We start from the raw sequence: 12,310 nt of genomic DNA, 5'->3' as shown, positions 1-12,310 counted from the left end.
CACAAGGACTCCTTTTCTTTTTGCGAATACAGACTAACACGACTGCTACTCTGAAATTTGGGAACTTCTTAGTCACTTTGTGAATTAAATTCAGCAGAAGTTTATATCTCCATGCCTCACTCAGATACTTTGAAATACCCTGAGGAGCCAAACCTTTATTTATTCTGTAATATTTGGTGTTACATTTATAGCTGTATTGGCAAAATAACCAGCCTTTCCCTTACACAGGACCAGAATGCACCAGAACCAATATGACCACCGCTCCCACCACCATCACCATCATCAACGGTTGTCAACAGCCCCATATTACAAGGGATGTCCCTTATTTAAATAGAAAATTACCTGTCCCGTGCTTCACCTCTGTACAACAAAATTGGGAGTTGCAAAAAGCAGCATGAAATACCCCTGGCAAATGTAGGGGAGTACTGCTTATTATTATTAATAATAATCATGATGATGATGGGGTGTATTCCCTTATCTTCGAAATACAACTTTGAAACCCTATCTCCCTCCCACCCACCCACCAACACCATCACTGCCATCGCACCTACACAGACAGGGGAAACCAGCATATGCAGAACCCCATTGAGGTCTGTGCCGCCCCCAACAGGCTGTAGAGCACAGTGCGGGCTCCCTGCTCTCAATATGCTGGGTAGTGGATTTGGGATAGAGTGGTTTGGAGCCAATGTATCTATGACTGCAGATTCATTGGACGTAGTAACCCCTTTCCTCTCCATGTAGATAGAGTAGCTGTGAAGTCTGCTACAGACCTGATGTTCCAGTAGCAGCAGCAGAGCAACACTGCACAAAGGCACGCCCCGCCCACCCTCCACCCCAGGCCCTCCGGACCTTTTCATCAGGCCCCTACCCCATGGACCCAACTGGTCTCCTCGCCCCTTCTCCGTGAGCCGGCTGCACAACTTGCAGCCGGTTCGTTTCCAGACCGTGCCAAAGAAATACCTATACATACTCATGCTCCACACCCTTTACTTCCTCACCCTCGCGTCCCGCCCTGACACAAAGTGGCAGAACCTCCTGCCACCTCTAGAGGGTGAGGAGCCCCCAGTGGGCCAGCCTATACTCCACCCCGGTCCCGGGGCCCACCGGGGATATCAGCTGGCCTCCTTCATGGGGCCGTGAGCCCGGGTGTGTACTTGGCCCGGTTTTCCCGTCCCGAACACCTGCCCCTTCTGTGGCATGAGGGAGACTCTGGCGCACGTTTACTTGGAGTGCGCCAGGTTGCAGCCCCTATTCCGGTTCCTCACGAATATTCTGTTACGTTTCTGGCTGCACTTTTCCCCTCACCTCCTTCTCTATGCACTTTCTATCCGTGGCCCCACAAAGTCACGGGACCTCCTCGTCAACCTCCTCCCTGGCTAAAACGGCCATCTATTAAACCGGGGAGAGGAGGTTGGCCGATGGAGACTCTTGTGACTGTGGGGCCTGTTTCTGATCCTCTGTCCGTTCATGTATCCAGGCGGAGTTCTTCTTGGCAGCGTCCACTGGCTCCCTTGACGCCTTTGAGGAGCAGTGGGCGCTGTCCAGGGTTCTCTGCTCGGTGTCCCCGTCAGGCTCCCTTCTTTTAACCCTTTGACCGTGCTCCTGTCCCTGTTATTTCATTAGTTGTCCCACGGAATCATTTGGTTTCCAGGTCCTGTGGATCCTCCCCATAGGCTGGGGGTGTGGGTCTCTTCCCGGAACCCAATAGGTACACTGAAGCTGCTCTGTAGCCTTGTGGGAGGAATTCGAACTCTCCAAAGCCTATGACCTCCTTAGCATGCAGCCCATTTACTTGGGGTGTGGGTATTGTTGGGATCAGGATATGACCCATTATATTTGTAAAGTGCTCTGATGATAGTGATTTTACAATAATCTTTCTACACTGCAATACGGAAAATATGAGTTCATAATGCAAATTATTTCACTCCTAAAGTGACTTATTAATCAAGGTTTATGGGCACTATTTATGGCTTAACTGTTAATTTTTTTCCAAGGTTTATGGGCACTATTTATGGCTTAACTATTATCTCCAGGAAATTATTGTTGAGTATTGGGAGAGATCATTCTTATCATAAACAACATTAAATGTCTAAAAGGAATAGCTATTATTTCTGAAATGATTGCACATCATAACTGTACTAATATAACTGCCAATGAATATCCCATCTCAAATTGCAAATATTTAGGTCAAGAGATTTTTTTTATGAATAAATATCAAGGGATTAGGCTGAAGAAGTTAAACAAGGTTATACATTTTAACCAAACAAGATCCCGAGAAGTAAAAGGTCACAATTTCAGCCTGAAATATGTTACAGTTGTTGAAGTTATTAAAAAGATCCTGGTCACTGAATTTTGTCAAATCATCAACAAATGATGAAATAATTAGGGATGAAATCTCAGCAGACAGCATCTCTTATCCCTTGGCTATAATGTTTGAAGTTGGGATATGCAGCCCCAGCCGAGGCACAGAAACAGGCTAATGTAATATTCAACTTGAAGACAAAGTTGGGTATGCCATACATATTTATAAAAAAGTAGTTTATTTCCAGAGCTCCTAAGAACTAGTAGAAACAAATCAGCTAACAGATTACCGAAATAGCTAATCAAATATTATTCCTGAACCAGTCTGGTTGTAGGAAATGTCATAATATGGTTACAGATGTGACTGATGTGCTGAATGATGTTTAAGCATCTCTAGAGAGGGAGGTGGGTCACAGATGCAAGTTTATAATTAGCCAAAGACTTCTCTGTGATAGTTATTACTCCATTCGTTATATTCCCTCAGCACTGATAGATTCTCTTGCACTGTCAGTGATTTCCCAGTAATCTGTGACTTTGTGTAGTTATTTTGAACTTGAAGTACTGAAAGCAGAGTTCCTAATTTGAATACCGGGGCTTCATTCTGTTTCAGTTCCAATGGGGTAACTCATGCTATACTCCAGAATAATGCAGCAGATTTTGGTCTCCAGTGTCATAAGAGCAATACATGTTAAAGGTACACTGTTTGCAACTGTTAATCAAGTAAACCAAGTAAAAAAATTCAATAAAACAAATAATCTCCCCTAGTTTTTAAGCCTCAGTTGTCATTGAGTCCTACTAACTAGAAAAACTGTACACATGTGGAGGGAAACAGCCATGTATTAAATTGTACACGGTAAGGGCCTGCCCACACACAGAAGTTGTACTGGTTTAACTTAAATCTTTTTTTTTTTTTTAATTGTTAAACCAGTGCAAATCTCTGTGTGGACACACACCTTCATTTAAAACTGGTTATATCAGCTTAGCTTGCACCTGTAAATGTACAGATACTCATTTATTAAGGGATTCTATAGATATTTTACCCACCACTGACAGACAGCTACCTCTGGGACAAAATGAAGCAGCTGTTTAACATTTCACAGGCAATACTACACTACAATTAGGACAGCAAGGTTAGGACTCTCTGCTTTCCTATATAATTATGGAGTGGTTCAGTCTCCAGTGTCTGTTGACTCCCCATTTTCCTGCTGACTCTGTATGCAAATAGGGATTCCATTGTGTTGGCTTACAATGCTTAATCTACATTTGAAAAGAGATGCACATCTTACATCGTGTCTGGAAGAAATCTGTTTTTCTTTTATGGTTGTTGACAGACTAAAACTTTTCAATACATATACACAACTCTTTGTATATCATCTGTACATACATCTTACAACAATATTCCTAACCAGTATGACAGTGGCTTTCACTTAAGACTTATATGATAGTCTTTGTGGATATATACTATGTGCTAGGTGTAGTGAGTTTGTCAGACCTGTTAGGAGTTGCTGTAACAGAACAGCAGACCTAAGCCAGCTGGCACCAGTAGGCCTCTCTGTCACAGTCTGTATGTGTATTGATGATCTGAGCCTGAATAAAAGGATGATCCCTGATCAGCACACTGTGAGTGAATGAGGCCCTTGATTGTTTGTTGGGAAGCAAATGGTTTTCCGTTCTTGATCTCCAGAGCAAGCACTATCAAATCCCTCTGGGAGAATAGGACAAAGAGAGGACTTCTTTCACCTGCCAGTTTGAGAAGATGCTACAGGGAATCAAAAACAATAACAACCTTCCAGAGGTTAATAGAGAGGGTGGTTGGAAATATGAACCTTTTCAAAGACCCTGGAGGTCTTTCCAAAACATATTTGTTGAAGGTCTTTGATCATTTGCAAGCCTGTGTTTGAAACTTTCACTGGATATGTGTATCTCCTGCCAGACTTCAGTCAAGTATGTGGAGCACATTGTGTCGAAACACAGAATATCACTAGACCCTGACAAGATCAGTGCTTTAACTACTAGGCCTCAAACTTACAATTTAGAGAGCCTACAATCCTTTCTAGGATTCTGTGGATACTACTGCAAGTTTGTAAAGGACTACTCTTTGATTGTGAAACCCCTGCATACCCTCACATAGGGCTATTCCCTTACCAGAACTAAAAGGACTGGCAAGAAGATACTTAAAGAAAAAAACTATTTTAAGGAGACAGAACCTTTTGAACCTGTATGGGACGCAAATTTGAGGAGGCATTCCAACATATCATCCAATGCCTACCATGGGCCCCAGTACAAGCCTATCCTGACTATGAAACCCTGCACCTTGCATACAGATGCTAGCCTTAGTGGTCTATGAGCAGTTCTTTATCAAAAACATAATGGAGAGTTGAGACTCATTGCCTGCAAGTAGAAGCATGAGGGGAAGGAGAAAAACTATCCTGCTCACAAATTGGAGTTTCTGGCACTGAAATGGGCTATAGTGGATAAGTTTCATGACTGTCTTTAAGAAGCCACATTTCTGGAAGGCAAATTGACATGTGTGTTAACATCAGCTAAGTTTAAGCCCACCTCTTCTGCCAGCCTGGGCCCCCTTTACCCTGTCTTGCTGAGCCAGGCTTTTAAGCCTCCTCTAGCGGACACACAGGCAGGGCCACACCAGCTGCAGAAAGACAGACACTGAGATCAGCTCTGGGAAGACTCAGTTTAAGGGACTTGCCCCAGTACTCAGGTGCCCACCTCCCTTGGAGTGAAGACCCAAAAATTATATTGTCTTGCGCTGTATAGAAAAATCTGCACAGCGCATGCTCATAAAAATTCGCCCTCTCCCTCAAGGTGAAGAGAGATATGCATAGCTTCTGTCCCCTCTCCTCCCCGCTCCCCCCCCCCCCCAGATATGGATTGCACAAACTGGGTTATGTTATAAACAAGAAATAAGTTTATTAACTACAAAAGACAGGTTTTAAGTGATTATAAGGGCTAGAACAAACAGAACAAAGCAGATTACTAAGCAAATAAAACAAAACACGCAAACTAAGCTTGATTCACTAAAGAAACAGGTTACAAAGTGTAATTTCTCACCCTAAATGTTGAATTAAACAGGATGCAAAGTTTCTGTAACTTAGAGTTCCAGTTATCTCTTCTTACAGACTGGACCCCTGTCTCAGTCTGGACTCACCCCTGCCTTTGCCCTCGGGTACTTTCAGCAGTGTTTCTTCTTGGGTAAGCAATGGAGGAGAGTCCAGATTAACTCCCTCCCCAGCCTTAAAAAGGATTTACCTAAGGTGGGAAACCTTTGTTTGATCACCATCCCCCTACAGAGGAAACGTACCAGCAGCGTCCAAGGTGGTATTTTGAATCAGGTGATCTTATCACCTGACTTAGGGCTTGTCTACACTGGCAATTTACAGCACTGCAACTTTCTCGCTATGGGGTGTGAAAAAACACTCCCCTGAGCGCTGAAAGTTTCAGTGCTGTAAAGTGCCAGTGTAGACAGTGCACCAGCGCTCCCAGCACTGGTAGCTATTCCTCTGGTGGAGGTGGTTTGCCACGACCACACAAGCCATGTTAAAACTGCCGCGGCAGCGCTTTAACGTTGTCAGTGAAAACGTGCCCTTAGTAGTGTCATAGCTACGTCCCAGGATGCTTCTCAGGAAGGAGAGACATTAGTATCTTCACGGTCTTATTGTTCTTCTTAAATGGCTCATTCAGGATGATTGCTTACTGTCTGGTGGGCATTTTCCCAAGTACACACACAGTTGTAATTGTTAGATAGTCAATATTCCTAACTGCAAAAACAGAAATGATACATGCATACAAATTGGATAATCACATTCAGTAAATCGTAAGCATTCCAGTGATATCTTACATGAGCCATCTTGCATAAAGTATTTCCCCATATTCATATAATAACCATATTTCTATGAAGAATATGGGGTGTAAGGCCACAGACATGTGTGTTAACATCAGCTAAGTTTGATGCTATAGGGCACTGATGGTTTTCAGCCTTGTCTGCTTAGGACTTTAGTCTTCAGTCCTTGCCCAATTTGAACAACACTGATGTGGATGCTCTGTCTCAAGGTATGTCTACACTATAAAATTAGGTCCATCTTATAGAAGTCGATTTTTAGAAATTGACTTTATACTGTCAATTGCATATGTCCACACTAAGCGCATTAAGTCGGCGGAGTTCGTCCTCAGTACCATGGCTAGCCTCGACTTATGGAGCAGTACACTGTGAGTAGCTATTCCACAGTTCCTGCAATCTCCGCCGCCCATTGGAATTCTGGGTTAAGCTCCCAATGCCTGATGGGGGCAAAAACATTGTTTCGGGTGGTTTTGCGTACATGTCATCAGTCGCCCCTCCCTCCGTGAAAGCAACGTCAGACAATCGTTTTGTGCCTTTTTTCTGTGCAGACGCGATACCACGGCAAGCAAGGAGCCTGCACAGCTTACCATCACTGCTGCTGTTGTGAGCATTGTAAACACCTCGCGCATTATCCTAAAGTATATGCAGAACCAGGCTAAGAGACGTGAGCACGAGGCAGATTTTGATGAGGACATGGACACAGACATTCCTGAAAGCACAGGCTGTGGCAATTGGGACATCATGGTGGCAATGGCTTTGACTGATACAGTGGAACGCCGATTCTGGGCCCGGCAAACAAGCACAGACCGGTGGGACCGCATAGTGTTGCAGGTATGGGATGGTTCCCAGTGACTGTGAAACTTTCGCATGCATAAGGCTACTTTCTTGGAACTCTGTGAGTTGCTTTCCCTCACCCTGAAGTACAGGAATACCAAGATGAGAGCTGCCCTGACGGTTGAGGAGCAAGTGGTGATAGTCCTGTGGAAGCTTGCAATGCCTGACTGCTACCAGTTGGTCGGGAATCAATTTGGAGTGGGCAAGTCTACTGTGTGGGCTGCTGTGATCCAAGTGGCCAGTGCAATCACTGATATTCTGTTATCAAGGGTAGTGACTCTGGGAAATGTGCAGGTCATACTGGATGGATTTGCTGTAATGGGGTTCCCTAACTGTGGTGGGGCAATAGACGGAACGCATATCCCCATCTTGGCACCGCGCCACCTTGCCAACCAGTATATAAACCGCAAAGGGTATTTCTCAATGGTGTTGCAAGCATCACAAGGGACATTTTCGCCAACATCAACATGGGATGGCCGGGAAAGGTGCATAACGCTCGCATATTTAGGAACTCCGGGCTGTTCGAGCAGCTGCAAGAAGGGACTTACTTGCCAGACCAGAAAATTACCATTGGGGATGTTGAAATGCCAATAGCTAACCTTGGGGACCCAGCCTACCCCTTTCTCCTGTGGATCATGAAGCCTTTACACAGGCAGCCTGGACGGTAGTAAGGAGCAGTTCAACTATAGGCTGAGCAAGTGCAGAATGGTAGTAGAATGTGCCTTTGGACGTTTAATAGCTCACTGGCACTGTTTGCTGACTAGGTCAGACCTCAGTGCAACCACCATTTCCATTGTTATTACTGCTTGCTGTTTGCTCCATAATATCTGTGAGAGTAAGGGGAAGACATTTATGGCAGGGTGGGAGGTTGAGGCAAATCTCCTGGCATCCGATTTTGAGCAGCCAGACACCAGGGTGATTAAACGAGCACAGCAAGGTGTGCTGCGCATCAGAGAGGCTTTGAAAACCAGTTTCATGATTGGCCAGGCTTCAGTGTGACAGTTGTGTGTGTTTCTCCTTGATGCAAACCTGCCCCCTTTGTTGATTTTAATTCCCTGTAAGCCAACCACCCTCCCCTCTTCGAAATAAAGTAACTATTGTTTTGAAACCATGCATTATTTCTTTATTAATTAAAAAAAAGAGAGAGATAGCGGACAAGGTAGCCTGGGTGGGGAGCGGGAGGAGGGAAGGACAAGGCCACATTGTTTATTGTAGCCACACTAAAAATCAAACTGTTTGAATGACAGCCTTCTGTTGCTTGGGCCATCCTCTGGAGTGGAGTGGCTGGGTGCCCGGAGTCTCTCACATTCTTGGGCATCTGGGTGAGGAGGCTATGGAACATGGGGAGAAGGGTAGGTGGTTATACAATGGATGCAGCGGGGGTCTGTGCTCTTGTTGGCTTTCCTGCAGCTCCAACAGATGCTTCATCATGACCGTTTGCTCCCCCAACAGACACTTCATCATGTCCGTTTGCTCCCCAATTAGCCTCAGCATCGCTTCCTGCCTCTGCTCTTCATGCTCACTTAATGCTTTCCTGGCCTTTGCCACTGAATGGCTCCATGCATTAAGCTGTGCCCTATCAGTGCGGGACGACTGCATGAGCTCGGAAAACATGTCATCGCGAATGCGTTTTTTTTGCCTTCTAATCTGCGATAACCTCAGGGACGGAGATGATAGGGGGAGCATAGAAACATTTGCACCTGGGGGGAGATAAAAAGGGAGAGTAAAATTGGGTTGGCTTCTTACGCCTTCATAACATGTGGGAATGTTTTCAAACTGCAGCACCCCCTTTCCCAGACCAAGCAATGGGTTGGGTTTCACATTTAAAAGGAAGGGCTGCAGTATTCAGGTAGATGTGCAACACACACCTACCTCGACCCCACCGCGTGGCTATTCTCCGGGATGATCCCTTCACCCCTCCCCCACACCGCATGGCTGTTCTCCGGGATGATCCCTTTTAGCCAAGCACAAACAGCCCAGCATGAACGGGGTCCTTTTACTGTTCCCTTACAAAAATTCCCCTATTTCAACCAGGTGACCATGAACACTATTGCTTTTAAACCCTGTACTGTAGTTACACATGTGCACTCACCAGAGGTGCTTCAGGGTCGGGGATCCCACCTTAGGAGGGTATTGTCTCCAGAGTGATGAAAAGGTTCTGGCTGCCGGGGAGAATGGATTCACCACTTGCCCGCTGTGCATTCTCCTCCTCTTCCTCCTCCTCCTCTTCCTCATCCACAAAATCCTCCTCCGCGCAGAGTGAGACTCCCCCCTTGCAGGTGTCCACGGACAGTGGTGGGATAGTAGTAGGGTCCCCCCCTAGAATGCCATGCAGCTGTTCATAGAAGCGGCATGTATGGGGCTCTGACCCGGAGCGACCGTTTGCCTCCTTTATCTTTTGGTAGGCTTGCCTGAGCTCCTTAACTTTCACGTGGCACTGCTGTGTGTCCCTCAGGTAGCCTCTGTCCACCATGCCCTGTGAGATTTTGGCAAATATATTTGCATTTCTTCTTTTCGATCGGAGTTCAGCCTGCACAGATTCTTCTCCCCATACAGCAATCAGATCCAGTGTCTCCCTTTCCGTCCATGCTGGAGCTTGTTTGCAATTCCGGGACAGCATGGTCACCTGTGCTGCTGAGTGCTGCTGAGCTTGCCATGCTAACCAAACAGGATATGAAATTCAAACATTCCCGGGGCTTTTCCTGTGTACCTGGCTAGTGCATTGGAGTTGAAAGTGCTGTCCAGAGCGGTCACAATGGAGCACTCTGGGAGAGCTCTTGGAGGCCAATACCATTAAGTTGCATCCACAGTACCACAAACTCGACCCAGCAAGGTCGATTTTAGCTCTACTCCCCTCATCGGGGAGGAGTACAGAAGTTGATTTTAAGAGCCCTTTAGATTGATGGAACAGGGTTGACGTGGTCATTTTTAAATTGACCTAATGAGGCTAAATTCGACCTAACCCTGTAGTGTAGACCAGGCCTCAGTGCCCTCAGCCAGAACAGGACACACTAGATTCCTGCCCCTGGGGTAAAGGCTGTGTGATTAGCTCGGAGCCTGTCCAGGAGTTATCCCTATCACTTATGCCCATTTCACCTATCTGGACATGACTTCTTTATTCTATTTATAGTCCACCCTGAGAAAAGCTCAAAAAATGGACCGCAGTTTAAGAGACTTTATTTATGCTCTAGAGAAAGGAAAACCAGAGATGTCAGTAGTCTTCTCACCAAGATGCACCCTTCTTTTTACGATAATGGAGTAGGCTTACCCCCATAAATGGTCTGTTACATTGGACAAGTCAATGTTCAATAGCCCTGAAGAAATAACTAGTGCTTCTGGTTAAGTTTAGGAGGATTGTCCTAGGCCTAGTCTACAGTACACGATTATGTCGAATTTAGCTGTGTTAGGTTGAATTAAAACTAAATCCGTCCACCCAACCAACCCAGTTTTGTCAACTTAAAGGGCTCTTAAAACCGGTTTCTGTACTCCACCTCAGCAAGGGGAGTAGCGCTAAAATCGACATTGCTGTTCCGGATTTGAGGTACTGTGGACGCAATGCGGTATTGGCCTCCGGGAGCTATCCCAGAATGCTCCATTGTGACTACTCTGGACAACACTTTCAACTCAGATGCACTAGCCAGATAGTCAGGAAAAGCCCCAGGAACTTTTGAATTTCATTTCCTGTTTGGCCAGCGTGGTGAGCTCATAAGCATGGGTGGAAGGGGAGGTACTGAATCTGATCTCTGTATGGGGAGAAGAATCCGGGCAGGCAGAACTCTGTTCCAAAAGACGAAATGCCAATATAGATGCCAAAAACGCCAAGGGCATAGATGGAACCCTGGGCTGGGCTGAGTGGGGCCGGCAGCTGGGACCCCAGCTGGCAGGAACTGGCGGCCAGAACCCCAGACCAGCAGTGGGCTGAGCCACTGAGCCCGCTGTTGGTCTGGGGTTCCAGCCACCGGCCCCGCTCAGCCCACTGCCGGCCTGGGTGAATGGAACAAAAATCGGCACGCATGCCACAGGTTGCCAACCCCTGTGTTAAATGAGCGTGATGAGAGGAGGCAGGATGCAATGCTGAGGCTAATGGGGGAGCAAACTGATATGCTCAGGCATCTGGTGGAGCTGCAGGAAAGGCAGCAGGAGCACAGACTGCCGCTGCAGCCCCTGTATAGCCGCCTGCGCCCTCCCCAGGTTCCATATCCTCCTCACCCAGACGCCCACGAACATGAGGGGGGGCTTCAGGCACCCAGCCACTCCACCCCAGAGAATTGTCCAAGCAACAGAAGGCTGACATTTAATAAGTTTTGAACTGTAGTGTGGCCTTGTCCTTCCCTCCTCCCCACATCCACCACCCTACCCGGTGCTTCCCTCCTCACCCACCCCTCCTGGGCTACCTTGCGAGTTTCCCCCCACCGCACTTGTGTGATGAATTAATAAAGAAAGCATGATTTTGAAACAATAATGACTTTATTGTCTCTGAAAGTGGTGATCAAAGGGGGGAGGGCGGTTGGCTTACAGTGAAGTAGAGTCAACCCACGGGGCGTGTTTTCATCAAGGAGAAACAAACAGAACTGTCACACCATAGCCTGGCCAGTCATGAAACTGGTTTTCAAAGCTTCTCTGATGTGCAGCACGCCCAGCTGTGCTCTTCTAATCACCCTGGTGTCTGGCTGTGCGTAATTGGCCGCCAGGCAATTTGCCTCAACCTCCTACCCCACTTTAAGCGTCTCCCCCTTACTCTCACAGATATTGTGGAGCACAAAGCAAGCAGCAATAACAATTGGAATATTGGTTTCGCTGACTTTTCCTTTCACTTTTTAACCATGGTCCTTGTATGATTCTTACAGAGAGTAAGAGATGGGGAGAAGGGAGGTAAAGAAAGTGGGGGAAGGGGACGGGGGGGGTAAAGGAGTGGGGAAACACCTGCAGCTTCTTGTATAGCACTAGGGGGTCAGAGTGAAACTTCCCCAGGAGTGGAGGGCTCTCAATCCAGCCCCTGCTGAATCTTTGGTCTAGGACTTGCTATAACAATGTCCAGCTTTCTGAGACCTAGTCAGGAAACACAATTCTTTCTGCAGCCCCTGTGATTGGAGATTGGGATTCCTGCCCCCGACTGCAGGCTTTAGATCCTGCTCTGCTCGCCTGCTTTTGCAGGTTCTGCACATACTGCAGGATAATGCGCGAGGTGTTTACAATGCTCACAACTGCAGCAGTGATCTGAGCAGGCTCCATGCTTGCAGTGCTATGGCGTCTGCACAGGCAATCCAGGAAAAAGGGCGCGAAATGATTGTCTGCCGTTGCTTTCGCGGAGGGAGGGAG

This window comes from Eretmochelys imbricata, chromosome 1 (genome assembly GCF_965152235.1).
Source record: "Eretmochelys imbricata isolate rEreImb1 chromosome 1, rEreImb1.hap1, whole genome shotgun sequence".
In the NCBI taxonomy this organism is placed as follows: domain Eukaryota; kingdom Metazoa; phylum Chordata; order Testudines; family Cheloniidae; genus Eretmochelys; species Eretmochelys imbricata.
The sequence above is the reverse complement of the archived record's forward strand: the minus strand, read 5'-3'. Positions refer to the sequence as shown.